The sequence below is a fragment of the Patella vulgata genome, chromosome 1 (assembly GCF_932274485.2).
Source record: "Patella vulgata chromosome 1, xgPatVulg1.2, whole genome shotgun sequence".
Lineage (NCBI taxonomy): Eukaryota > Metazoa > Mollusca > Gastropoda > Patellidae > Patella > Patella vulgata.
The window spans coordinates 72741613-72754316 of NC_065879.2; positions in this window are offsets into that span (position 1 = coordinate 72741613).

The following is a 12704-nucleotide window of genomic DNA, read 5'->3' on the forward strand; positions in this document are numbered from 1 at the left end:
TATATAATGTTATGAGTGCACTACCTCAAAAGGTGTTATCATCAATAATAATTGTGTGCTACATATTAATTGTAACACTATGTGTTGCATTGAACTAATTTCCTTAAATAAGTAATACTCCGTGTGAGGTAAATAGTACTATGGATATGGGGGTAACGTCTATATTAATTTCCTGGTTTAGGTCTATTTGTGATTAATTGATCATAGCGATGGCTTGGAACACACCTGTACTATGTCCATTTTTAAGGTTTGAGAAAAAAACGTATTTTAAGATTTCAATAAGCTATAAAAAAGTAAGTTATCAGTGGATGTATATGGTTTCAGGAAAGATTATTGCTTGAATCAATTCAAATAGGCTGATAGAGACGCACTTCAACTTAAGCACAGCATACAGCTGATTTTTGGATAAATGTGATCCACAATGACTTATGTCCGTACTTTTTTGTCAGAATAATTGCACAAAAGACTTATGTCCGGACATGGACTATGTGTGTTCTAAAGAAATATGTGGGTAGTGCACAACAAATGACTTATGTCCGTACTTTTTTGTTCAAATTGATGTACAAATGACTTATGTCCGCACTTTTTTGCCAGAATAAATGCACAAAAGACTTATGTCCGGACATGGACTATGTGTGCTCTAAAGAAATATGTGGGTAGTACATAACACTTATGGTTATTGTGCCTTTTCGACAGCTTTAAATTGTCAGGGGACTTGTATCTTTTTACACAACAAGCGCCCTGGAATAAGGATTTTTAATATCTAAAAATCTTATTTTCACCAAAAATGGACATAGTACAGTTGTGCTCTAAGCCATCGATAGGCTCTGGGGATATATATACCATTATCTCTATTTAGTTCTGGTTGATGTCTTTTTATTTGAACGGCCTCCATTAATCTACGGGTTTTCTTTTGGTTGATATTGGTATTAAGGGGTTTTACAGCTGACCAGTTCACTCTGTGGCGTGGGTTATTTTTGAGGTGCTCTGATACAGCTGAGTCATTGGTGGTGCCTTTGGACTGGTGCTCTTTGAGGCGGATGTCTAATGGCCGTTTAGTTTCACCTATGTATATTTTATTACATGAGCAGGTAATCTGGTACACACATCCCTTTCTTTGGATAGGTATGGTTAATCGGCATTTACCATTAGCGCTAAGGATATCTTTAATTGTTGTACCAGTGTAGAATAGGGTGTTTCACTTTTCACTTTTTTGGGAATTTCTAAGGTTTCTACCCGTCACCGAAGTCCACTCGGGGCCAAACTTACACCGTAATATTTTCAGAATTTTCGTGCCAAAAATGGCTGCCGGCGGCCATTTTTTCCAAAATTGCGACTATTTTCTGGATTTTCGGACATTTTGAGCTTGACAGATCACTTAGAAAGGTCAGGTATGGCTTGTAATGTGTCTATTTTATGCTTGTCAGGTATGTAGAGTCCATTCCCACTATCTTAAATGAGATTATCAGAATCCAAGATGGTGGAAATCCAAGATGGCGCCCCAAATCATCTATTTTCGTGACATGGAAAAGCATTTTTCAAAGACTATGTCATTCTGAATATCATTTTGGCCCTGAAAATAAATTTTGCACTCAAAAAATTCATTACCAGGGCCAAAATGATGTCAGAATAACACTGATCTACCTTTGGTTGAAAATGGCGGAAGGTAATGACTGAAGGTGAAGTTCCGATGGAGTATATTCACCATATTATTAATCTGGTAGAACTATGACTGAACCTGGAAATTGTTTACACAGTTTTTTTGTGATTGATTTTACTAGAATAAGGTGTCCTCTTTCAGAATGTGCCGGGTGAATCTCGGTAACCCCTGAGCGTTTTGAGAAATTCAAGATGGCATCCAAGACAGCCGCATTTCACTAAATACACTAAAATCGTTCATTATGTTGTGGGGTGATTAGATGATAGTAAAATCCAAAATGCCAGATAATATGGCCCTTTAACTCGTTAGCGGCGGTTGGGAGCGATTATTTCAGCAAACCAAACTATATCTAGAGACAAATTATATATTTCTGGATATAGGAGCATATGAGTGATACTATAACACTACATACATGCCTATCAGGAGCACCCTGGCACAAGCTGTATTTTGAATATTTAAAAAACAAAACAAATTCTACCCGCAAAACACTAAAATAAGTAGGTAATGTTCAGTTTAATCCTCTAGTCTTGTTTCTGGCTGCAACCTGTGATAGCACAAGCGCAAAATACTGTATAATCTAAGCCATCCCTAGTGTAGCTACAAGAACGCGTACTACATGTCACTCTTGCATCCACATCTGATGAGTCACGTAACAGACTTCGGAGCACGTTGACCGGTTGTAATGTTCTCAATTTAGTGTCCTTAGCCCAGCAATCTAGTTCCTGCGGATTACGATCTTCCAGTCAACGCCACACAATGGCTTGGTGATGACATCTTTTTACGTTCCCTACACATGCATCATTCTTTGGAGCAAGACTACATGGTTTAGGTGGGGATGATGACGACCCATTTCCCGTTTTGGATGTCTATACCCTCCAACGTGTTTCAGGCAGCGATTTGAAAGAGCTCTGTCGATAACAAGCTTCTTACAATTGAATCACCAATCGAGGAAAGAACAACCCTTGACATTGGTTCAACTTCTGAGAACCATAATCCAGTGCCATTGAAATCCTGCCAGCTCATGCTCTTACTGGATATGACACGGTTACGTGCTGTTACGTCGTGGGGAAAGGAACAGCTTTGAAAGTGGTGAGAGCTTGATTGTATTCTCTCTTTAGACGCTCTAATAGAATCTGTGCTTGCACAGGCCACTGTATATGTCGGCTGGTTATGGACAAAGTTCTAGCAAATTGATGTCTGAAACACGCTGGAGGGTATGGACAATTGGACATCCAAAACTGAAATGTATGGTCAGCATCCCCCCACCCAAACCAGGTAGTCTTGCTCAATGAATGATGGATTTGCAGGGAACTTGATCCGGAACTGTTTTGCTGGGTGAAGGTTACTAAATTGAGAACATTACAACCGGCCAACTTGCTTCAGAATCTGTCGTGTGGCCCTGGAACTCCTGATAGGTATGTATGTGGTGTTATCACATCACTCATATGCTCCTATGTCCGGAAATATAGTTTGTCTCTAGATGTAATTTGGTTTGCTGAAATAATCGCTCCCAACTGCCGCTAACGAGTTAAAGGACCATATTATCTGGCATTTTGGATTTTACTATCATCTAATCACCCCACAACATAATGAACGATTTTAGTGTATTTAGTGAAATGTCGGCTGTCTTGGATGCCATCTTGAATTTCTCAAAACGCTCAAGGGTTACCGAGATTCACCCGGCACATTCTGAAAGAGGACACCTTAGGCTAGTAAAATCAATCATAAAAAAACTGTGTAAACAATTTCCAGGTTCAGTCATAGTTCTACCAGATTAATAATATGGTGAATATACTCCATCGGAACTTCACCTTCAGTCATTACCTTCCGCCATTTTCAACCAAAGGTAGATCAGTGTTATTCTGACATCATTTTGGCCCTGGTAATGAATTTTTTGAGTGCAAAATTTATTTTCAGGGCCAAAATGATATTCAGAATGACATAGTCTTTGAAAAATGCTTTTCCATGTCACGAAAATAGATGAATTGGGTCGCCATCTTGGATTTCCACCATCTTGGATTCTGACAATCTCATTTAAGATAGTGGGAATGGACTCTACATACCTGACAAGCATAAAATAGACACATTACAAGTCATACCTGACCTTTCTAAGTGATCTGTCAAGCTCAAAATGTCCGAAAATCCAGAAAATAGTCGCAATTTTGGAAAAAATGGCCGCCGGCAGCCATTTTTGGCAAGAAAATTCTGAAAATATTACGGTGTAAGTTTGACCCCGAGTGGACTTCGGTGACGGGTAGAAACCTTAGAAAAATTAAAAAAAAAGTGAAAAGTGAAACACCCTAGTGTAGAAGCTGGTGTCTATTCCTGCTGGCCTAAGGAGTATCCGGATTTGGTAGGATAGCTTGTTGTTGAATGGAATGAAGATGCGAATTTGTGAATCTTGGTTGGTCTTAGCTGGTTTAGGTTCATTGCTAGTAGCGGTATTGATAACTTTCTTAACTAATTGTTCCGGATATTGGTTCAGATTACAGAATGTTTGTTTTATATGTTCTAGTTCTTTCTTGAGGAGTTCTTGGTTGCAGATTTTCTTAGCTCTGTGGGCGAGTGTTGAGATGATAGCTGTTTTAACTTTAATAGGATGATTGGATTTATAATTGTGTGCGTGGGCTTCCGATATACACTGGTTTGGATGGTACTTCCATTTCTCTGCACAAGGACATCTAGAAAGGGGATGGTTCCACGGTTTTCTCTCTCCATCGTGAATTTGATTCTTGGATGCTGGTTGTTAAGGTGTTGTAGAAGGCAGTCGGGGTCATCTTCTTCTTTCAGCATTACGAACGTATCATCGACTTTTCTATAATAGCAGATGGGAGATATTGGTGAGTAGCGGGGAAAGGGGGCTCCCCATTGGTAGGCCGTGTATCTGTTGGTATAAATCATCTCCCCAGGTGAAGTAAGTAGTGTTGACACAGTCTGTGATTAATCTAATTATACTGTCTGTAGTGAGCTGTGTCTTTAAGGGTGTTTCTAGTTGGTCTAGGCGTTGACGGAGTACTTCTATAGCTTCTGATCTGGGGACATTTGTGAATAGGTCCACTACATCATAGGACACAATTTTCCCTGGATTTTGTATATTTTTAATTTCCTCACAAAATTCTGAAGAGTCTCGAATGAAGGATTTAGCAGACTTGCCTAGGGTTGATAAGAGTTTAGAGAGGTACTGAGCTGTGTTGTAGTGGACGGAATCACGCGAGCAGACTAGTAAGCGAGCTTTGATCGGATCTTTATGTATTTTTATAGTGGCTCTCGCATAAGGCGGACGAGGGTGGTTAGGTCGCAGTTGATAAAATAGGTTGTTTGTCAATTTGGTTCTTTTCTTTAAGTTCGTTTAGGGTTTTAGCATGTTCTTTACTTAAGGTGCTTGTTGGGTCTTTCCTTATTCTGCGGTAGGTGGTAGTATCGTGCAATAAGTTGGAAACTGTTAAGTGGTAATCATCTTTATCCATAATGACCGTCGATTTACCTTTAACTGCCTGGACAATTGTAATGTTTTTTATCTTCTTTTAATTCCTTTAAGGTTTCCCTTTCTAGTCAATTTAAATTGACATTGTCATATCTAACATTTTTTAAAGCAACCCCCAAAGTAATGAAGAAAAAAAACGGCAATCTTTATATTATTCCAAACACGCTTGAATATACAGAGGGGTGCAGATTGTGAAAGACGGTCCAGGTTACATTTGATTCAATACATTTGTCATCCCTGTATAATGATTGTTTTATTGTTCCATTGATGTCAGCCCATATTACATATGTTATAGAACTGGTTAAACACATTCCAAATATTATTAACACAGGTCATTGCTACAGTAGATGCGTAACGAAGATTTGAAGAAACCAGAATTGACGCAAGCAAAAGGAAAACATGAGTAATTATAATTGACTGAAGGTTAGAGCCATAACCGACGAAAAGTTCTTATATTAGTGTGTGAGAGGATATTTGTTCGAAACGAACAAGATAAGAGATAAGGGTAGTAGTGTTTGGTGTCAATATATATGTTTTCAGGGGCGCAGAATCCATTTCTGACATTTACAATCCTTTAAAATGAGCATATGTTCACATATTTATCATATTTACAATATTGCCGCCACTTGTGGCGGGAAAATCGGACGATATGCTAATTTCGATTAAGTAGGGTGCAGTTGTCTTTGGTGTCAGTATAATATATGTTTTCGGGGCGCAGATTCGATTTCTGTCATATACAACTGATTAAAATGACGCTTAATGGGCCAATTTCGCATATTTCCAAAACGGCGGAACGTTTTCTAAACACATTATTATAATTTCTTTACTTTTCGTTGTTATTTACAGGTTTCTGAGTCCAATTCTGCTACGTTGGCTATTAGCTTGTAACACATTCCTGGGTACCGTGTCGTACACATTTGGTATATTATCCAACGATGAAAATTCCTCATCCGAGATGACCACTGAGCTGAAATCGATTTTCCTATTCACTCGGTCTCCTGACATGAAGGCAAAGAGAAACGGCAGCGTGGGGCTTGCGCCAATAAGCGTAGCAAGAAATTTACACGCGCCCATCATGCTCATGCCACGACCACACCAAACGCTTACTACGCCCAGCGCGCTCCAATCAAGCTCTGGTTAGCGCAATGTGTTCCACCATGATCTTGCAGTTACCCATCAGACAGGGATACGTACTCACCACACTCCAGTGACGTACCTACCGGGCGTAAGACGCCCTCTTGCCACGTCTACAGAGACTGTGCCATGCTCACCCCGTCCTCATTCACTTTCAAAGCGGATAACCACACAAAGTCAAGCAATCAAGAACATTTTATAGATTGTTTGGTGTTTCCTCTTTGGGTGCTAGACTTGAGTTGATGGGCCAAGCTCAGTATCTCCCTATATAGACATAAAGGCCGTAACAGTTTAGCAAGCATGCGCCAGAAGCTTCGTTTCAGCCTGACGGCAACGTGATTAAGGGTGGTGGGGACGTGGCTGTAAGTGAAATACACGTTAAGAAGCCCTCGTGGCATATATTAAGTTATGAACTGACTTCCAAGCTGAATGCGGAACGAGAATGTGGAACGAGCATGTGGAAATGCTGTTGAGTTGGAAACGTAAAGTATACCACTTACACAACAACGTGGCCGGCCACTTTGACATCACGGCCACCAGTTCCTTCAATGGTTTTGGCAGAGATGGCATAAATGACTTCCACGTCGTAGTTTAAGTGGTGATATAATTTGGTTTTCAAACGTGACAGCATTCCTCCGAACGAATCCTTCCACACGCAGCTCGGGGCCAGTTGATAATATAATCTATGCCACATAATATAATCTAAGGTTTCTTATAGCAAGTATTACTATTTCATTTGCAGTCCTTGTTTTTATTTCTTTGTATACCGCTTTATAATATACATTTCTGTTCTACTTTTTAATTTATTAATTACCCTTTCAATAGTTTCACATTTTAACCATCGTTAATTTTGTATCTATAACTGGCAGACAACATAGACTGAATGTCTCGATGAAACCACCAAGTTTTAAAATAAGATTGGAGTCCAACTACTAAAACGCGATCGACCAAATAAATGTGCTATTTTCTGGTACTAGCTTTCAGGAACATGTTACAAGCTTATACATAGCAGAAATGGATTCAGAAACCTTTTCAGTAATGTGTTTAGAAAATGTCCTGCCACAGGACATGCTGAATGAATGAACATATCATCATTTAACGCAGTTGTAAATAGCAGAAATCGAACTGCCGCCGAAAATATATATTGCACAAAAACCCGACTACTTAATTAAAATCAGCACATCACCACAAACGACAGCTATATTGGAAATATTCTAAATATGTGATCACTTTACATAGTTGTATACGGCATAAATAGAATATGCACCCCGAAACCATATATATTGATACCATAGACGAACACTTAATCAATAACAGTGCATCGCCCAATTTTCCCGCCAAAAATGGCTGTCATCTTGGAAATATGCAAAAAAGGTGAACTTGTGATCATTTTACACAATTGTAATTGACAGAAATGGAATCTGCGTCCCGAAAACATATATACTGATACCAAAGACGACCACTTAATCAATATTAGCGCATCGTCCCATTTTCCCGCCAAAAATGGCCGTCATCTTAGATAAATGTGCAAATAGGTAAACTTGTGGTCATTTTACACAGTTGCCCCTGAAATCATATATATAGACACTAAACACTACTACTTAGTAAAAATCAGCACATCGTCCGATTTTCGCGCCAAAAATGGTCGCCATCTTTGAAATGTCTTCATGAAGTTATGGAAAAAATATCTGAAATATAGTCACGAACTCTGCCAATATTATTACATTGCTAAATCACAGTTGATATGTCGATAACATTATAAATAGGGTGAAAATAAAAAAAATAAGTTGCAATATTATCGAAAAATGGCTGCCCTCAGATAATGGCCTCCCATACTATGAAGACCTACTCAGAAAAAATGTCAACATTGTTTTTTTGTCATTAAACATCAAAACCTACAAAATAAAGCTTATTCCACAATTTCTACCCAAAAGGTGAAGGATGGGAATTATGTAACGAACCGAATCGGACTAATACAGTTAGCTCCGCCTGAGAACAGGTGTATTCTCGAGGTATGAAGTAGATGCATCGCTGTGTGCGGAATGTTGTATTCCAAAGTCTTACCTGAGCAGAAAATGCCCATTATCGAACCACTCTCAATTAATTCGAACTAAAGTTATCGTTTCCCAAAGCATCAACCAATCAAATTGCTTATCTCTGCTTACCCTAAGCATAAAATGCTTATCTTCGAACAACTCCTAATAAACATCTAAACCAAGTTTGAACATTCTAGCTCGGTTAGAAGGAGGAGTTATTGTGTCCCAAAAATGCGTGACAGGCAGTCGGACTCATTTTAATAGTCCCTTGCTTTCTTCGAAAGGTGGGAGACAAAAATGTACTTGAACGAGAGCATCGCTGTCGCTGCAATATACGTCCACATTCTTGCTTTGATTCATATGGTACTTTTTAAAATAAAGTGGGTGTGACACCGCCCCTGGGGGTCGGGACATGCACCAAAATAAATAGTTGCTATTCTTACGGTATAAGGAATAAATATACCAAGTCCCTGGGGGTTGGACATGGACCAATATAGGTAGGCCTACAACCATATGATGGATCATACTGAATTGGATCCAAATATGTTAATAATTGCAACCTGTAGATTATTTACAGACAAAATATTAACAAAAAGTGGGTGTGGCACCGCCCTTGGGGGGACTGACCATGTACGAAAATCAATAGTTGCCGTCCTTTGGGCATAAGGAATAAGTGTACTAAGTTCCAAGATAATCAATTCAGAATTGTGGCCTTCAGAAGCTAAACACAAAAATGGACGTGGCTGTGCCCCTGGGATCGGGACATGCACCAAAATCAAAAGTTGCCGCCCTTGTGCCATAAGGAATACATATGCCAAGTTTGAAGATGATCCATTCAGAATGTCGGCCAGTATACAATACACACAAAAATTGGGCGTGGCTCTGCCCCTAGGAGTCGGGACCAAAATCAATAGTTGCCGTCCTTAGGGCTATAAGGAATACTTATATCAAGTTCCAAAACGATCTATTAAAAATTGTGACCTGTAGGCAACACACGGACACACAAAGAGAATGGGCGTGGCTCTGCGCCCCTGGGGGTTGGATATGTACCAAAAACAATAGGGGTGATCGTTATGGTATAAGAAAAAGGTATCTTAAGTTTCAAGTTGTTCCGTTAAGAAATGCGTCCTGTATATGTCGGGCAACGATCATCCTTATGGTATAAGGAATAACTATGCAAAGTTTCAAGACAATCCATAAAGAATTGGGCCCTGTAGGCGCCCCCCCCCCATCCCCACACAAACACACAGACGGAGTGACGACGTAATACGTCCACATTATGAATGTGGACGTATAAAAACGATTAAAGGGAAGTAAGCACATTTAATACCGCAAGGATTTAATAATACAACTACTCATCCTAAATTTTGTGAAGATGGTGCTATTATATTTAACTTATGATACCGTTCGTCGAACTAAGCTTATAATTCTTTTAGAATCAATAATATGCCTATGGTAATACATAGGGCCAGTTTAAGCTTGTATGGGGCCCCTAGCTAACAATGTCACTGGGGTCCTTGCATCAACGGTGAAAAGGGGGCATATTCTGGGTATTGTTTGTCTTACACACGCAAATCCAATTTGTATGTTAGCATGGTAGATAGAAAAATAGATTTATTTGGCACATAACATATCAAATAAAGTCGTTAAACAATCCAATTCCACTGTGTTCCCTAAGAGTTTAAACCTCTACCGTAACATGACATTTATGACATACATGTATTTATTTCTTGGTACCATACAAACATCTCTTTAGAATTAATCTAGAGGCCCCTTTAATTGATGTTTCATATAGGTGATGGTTAGGAAATATAGTTTTTGTCCCATCAACGTGTCTCGGGACTTCATGTAGCCTACACTACAGGAGACATAATAAGCTAGAGTAGTTCAAATCTAAACTAGTGATGAGTATGGTGCAGTATATAGCAAATCAGTATGTCAATGATATATCAAGTCTTCTCTGGAGCTCACAGATCAATCTATCTTATCTCAAGACTTCTTTGGGGCACAATAAGGTATATCAAATTCCAAGCCTATTATTAAGCATGGGCTTTCCACCTGGAGCCCATGCATATAAAATCCAAGCAAACCCTGGAACACAGAGCTGACTCATGCCCTTAAGCTACATGTACATGTATATCTCAACTCCAAAGCATTTAGGCCGTGGTATCTTAACTACATATAAAGCATAAAAAGGACATACAAAAAACACCAAATATTTTTCTCTCTCTTTTTTTTTGTATAGGCTACTTTATTTTTTTTTTATTTCTAAAAATAAATTATTACATCTTTTTGGCGAGGTAATATATCATTTGTAAAATATCATACGTGGCACTTCATAATAAATTATTCCAGAAAATTAAACTGAATGATGCGTAGAACTCAATCTTAAAACTAAACATTTTTGTTATGAAATAAGGGTAATTGACGTATGGTGTTATTCAAAAATGAGTATCTTGGAAGTTACTTTCCCACAAAAGTATTTATCGGGTGGTCATTTCCAATAAAAGTGTGGCAATTTTGGTATATATGGAAAGTAGAAACATCCAATCTTGCTAGAAAAATACTGGATTCCCTGAAAAACTTCCATGGGGCGCATACAGGAAAATACGTAAGGGTTTCCATACGGCAACCTGACGATTGGGGATGTCTGCTCGAGTAACGAAAGGTTGCACACGAAGATTGTCTAATCTCTTGATAACTAGAGTGTCCACAAGATTTTTCAAAGAAGTCAAGGGCCATAACTCTGACATTAAAAATCAGAAATCATTGAAAATCAAAAGGCTTCTTCATTTCATGACCTTAACCAATGTTTATCAATCTGAAGTCAATCGGATATTAATTTTCACCTCTAGAGCAGTTACAAGATTTTTCAAAGTGATCTAGGGCTATAACTCTGGTAGTAATTATTGGAAATGGTTAATGGACATAAATACTCTGTATAAATTAATTGGATAATAACTTTAGCCTTTAGAGCATCCACAAGATTTTTAAAAGTGAGCAAGGGCCATAGCTCTAGTAGTAATTATCAGAGACTGCTGTAAATCAATAGGCCTCTTCATCTGCTAACCATAGATACTGTGTATAAATTTAAAGTCAATTATGTAATAACTTAAGACTCTAGGGCATTCACAAGCAATTGTGGACCACAAATGGATGGGGGCAAGGACAATATACGACCACATGTTAATGTGGGCTTTTAAAACAATTCAACCTCACTTTTTTATCCGCTGTCAAGAATACATCTCAAAAATTCCTCCAGGATCTGCACTCGTTGTAGAATTAACATTTGAAAAATTTGAAAATAAAGTCTATGAGATGATGAATTTGCATGAATTATTTTTTTGATATATCTACAAAGAACAGATTTGTGTAAATGAAAAAAGTCTTTTATACAAAAATATACATCTTTTACTATGTCTCTAAATGTACAAGTTTATTTGTACTGTCATTGTCATTATTTACATACAAATATAAAATTGACATCAATTGTAATTACATTAATAACAGAATTAAATATATATTATTTTTTTACATATTGATAACAAATTAAATTATGAAATGAAATTAATAAAAAAGTAGTTAAATACATATTTAAGTTAAAAAGGTATTTCATTTTCCACAAATGTTTCTTAGTCTTGACTTCAAAACGGTTATAAAATCAATGCGACACATAAAAATTGTGAAATTTATCTGAAATTATGCCTACAATCTGGTTTAATTTTTAATTAAAATTATATCAAAACTTCTTATTTTTTAAAGTCATAATGAAGTTGATTATAATTAATACAAATTATTTTTAAGACATGCATTGATTGTCCATACATGTACATTGAATCCAACAAATAACAAATGTCATTCAGAAATTCAACAAAAATTAACTAATAACAAACAAATACACACTTTTAAAAATACAAATTTTACAAAACAATTTTCTATACAAAAAAGTGATTTGGCATTTATATCGCATAGCAATTACTGTATTTTTTCTGAGAATTTTAATGTTAAGACTATCTTAATAATGATAAAAATTAATATATTATTTCAAAATATTTGTTACGTAGAATTCTATAGCTTTAAATTAACCTGTTTCAACATTGAAATATTTCCAAATATTTCCGCTAACATATATACACACATTATACATGGATCTATAATATCTACAAAAAATATAAAATGAGCACTCAATTATACTTAAATTCAGAATCACAGAAAATGACATGACTCTTTATACATCAAAATAAAACTTTTACAAACATTTTCTTTTCAATAAATATACATCGAAATGACGGCAGTCACATGTCAATCCCGCAGTGATGTACTAAATATATTTGCTTGCGATGTCTGTAATTTGTCCATCTTGTACGAGATTTTGTCTTATAGGTTTTAT